Below are 2700 nucleotides of genomic sequence, written 5' to 3'. Positions count from 1 at the left end.
AGAGAGAGGAGAGCCCCAGAATCACTGGGGAAGGATGGGAGAGACCCCTGTAAACCATGATGCAGGAGGGGCCCACGCTGAAGAGCAGGGCGGCGTGTGAGGGGGCTGGGCTGGAGGGGGGGCTCAGCACCGCCAGGAAGCTTCTTCCATGGCGTCTTCCAGGACCCCTTTCCCTGTCCACCCGGCCAGTCCCACGTCGGAACCGTGGTTGAGGCTGCAGAAAGCCGGAGTTGCTGACATTTTAAACCGCGACCTGACAATGAGATGTGGAGTGAGGCCCAGCCATGTGTTTGAATGGAAGTTCCACTCCTGCTATCCACAAAGCAGAGACCCAGGAGAGATCAACCTGAGCCAGGTGTCCCATCCGTGTGGGCAGGGGGAGGGGGGAGAGACAGACAGACAGAGACAGAGACAGACAGACGGGTCCCCTGGGAATGCAAGACCCCCAAGAAGCCAGGGGTTGAGCGTGACAGAGATGGCTGGAGTAGACTTGGGGCCGTGGCCTAGCATGGGCTGTGCTGCCCTGGGCTCCCCCTGCTACAGACAGAGAGGGAAAGCTCCCTGACCTGGGCCTCACCGTGGCCAAATCTGGCTCAGATTTGGAAGGAGAGCTTCAAACTCTTCTGGTTCTTCAAACAGAGATAATAAGGCTGGGAAGGTGGCTCAGTGGTAGAGTGCTTTGCCTAGCATGCATGAAGCCCGGGGTTCGATTCCTCAGCACCACATACACAGAAAAAGCCAGAAGTGGTGCTGTGGCTCAAGCAGTAGAGCACCAGCCTTGAGCAAAAGAAGCTCAGGGACAGAGCCCAGGCTCTGAGTTCAAGCCCTAGGACTGGTAAAACAGAGGGGGGGGTGGTAATAAATCCAGGTCTGGGCAGCACGTGCCTGTAATCCCAGACACTGGGAAAGCAAAGTCTGGGAGATCTTCAGGTTCAAGGGCAGTCTAGGCAAACTTAGTGAGAACTTACCTAAAAAGCAAATTCGAACTCAGTGCCTGAAGGTTTTGCTCACTGACCAGTGCTCTACCAACTGAACCTTGTCTCCAACCCCCTGAAATTGTTTTAAAGGGCTGAGACAGAGATCCTAGCTTAATTCTGCCCTCGGGTTCTGGTATATAAATCTAATAGCTTTGAATATTTGATCCAGCTCACAATGGGAGAGCATTCATCTAGCAAGCTCAAGGCTTTAGGTTCAGTCCCCACCAGAATAGATAGATAGATAGATTGATTGATTGATTGGTAATTGATTGATAGATGAGAGATAAGTGATAGATGATAGTGATAGATGATAGATGAAAATAGAGATTTACAGCTGATATATAATAAATATAGTTACAAGAAAGATATATGATAGACTGATTAACAGACAATTGATAGATATATGATAGTCTGAGTCACTGATAGGTTGATTGGTGGATGATAGAGTGATGGATAGATGAGAGATAGAGATTGACCGATGATATATAATAAATGATAGATAAAATAAATGATAGACATATGATAGATTGATTGGTAGGTGATAAAGTGATTGCTAGAGATTGAGAGATGATAGATAATAATTGATAGATAAGATAAATGATAGACATAAGATCAATTGATTGGTAGATGATAGATAGAGATAGAGACAGAAAGATGAGATAGAGAGTTAGATAGATAGATAGATAGATAGATGGATAGATAGATAGATGGATAGATAGATAGCTCTGAGAAGCATCGGGCTGGTTGAGCTTCAGTGACCCCTTGGGAATGGGGTTCCTGGGATCGGAGGTTCTCTGGGGAACCTGGGAATTTCCCGTGAGAATCCTGTCCATCTCTGCATCTCAGATCGGGCCTTTCCCCGGCATCTCCCCTCCAACCAGAGTGGGGCCAGCTAAGTCTCCAGGGGCCAGATGGCCATGCCAGGAGGTATGGAGACGAACCCCAGGACAACACAAACTGCTCCTTTCTTGTATCTCATTTCTTTTGACACGTTACCCGACAAGCAGTGTGGAAATGCTACACTGCAACACCTCCCAACCAGGAGAAAGAGAAAAACCAAACCAAACCAGTACGGCTGATGGGGGGGGGGGGACAGGACACGGAGCGGAGCCCTTCGAAGCCTTTCATTCTCCCCCCTTTGGGCATAACTGGTGTCATCCCAGGTGGCTCCAGGGTGCCTGGCCTGCGGTGGCGTGGATCACCAGCGGGCCAGCCCCTCTCTACCCACTTTCCTCCAAACCCCACTCTGCTGCTTTGAAACTAGGCTGGGACTTCATCTTGTCCTGAAATCCTTCCTTTCTGGGGATTTCTGCTTCCGGTTCCCCAAGCCTTCAAGTCTTCCCTCTTTAATTCAGAATGCATCCACCTCCGTGGTATCCCTCCATCTCCACAATCTAAGGGTGGCTCAGTGGTAGAGTGCTCACCTAGCATGCATGAAGCCCTGGGGTCCATTCCTCAGTACCACATACACAGAAAAAGCCAGAAGTGGCGCTGTGGCTCAAGTGGTAGAGTGCTAGCCTTAAGCAAAAGAAGGTCAGGGACAGCATCCAGGCCCTGAGTTCAAGCCCCAGGACTGGCAAAAAAAAAAAGAGGTATCTCGTTCATTGTTGGGCCCCAGCATCTATGCTTTAACTGCCAGAGGCTCAAAGGATGTCCTGCCAGATTGCTAAATGGATACTTTGTTAATAATTATCTTTCTTAATGAACTGCTGTGATTCCTTAA

Source organism: Dipodomys ordii, unplaced genomic scaffold, assembly GCF_000151885.1.
Source record: "Dipodomys ordii isolate 6190 unplaced genomic scaffold, Dord_2.0 Scaffold14, whole genome shotgun sequence".
NCBI lineage: Eukaryota > Metazoa > Chordata > Mammalia > Rodentia > Heteromyidae > Dipodomys > Dipodomys ordii.
This window is presented reverse-complemented; position numbering follows the sequence as displayed.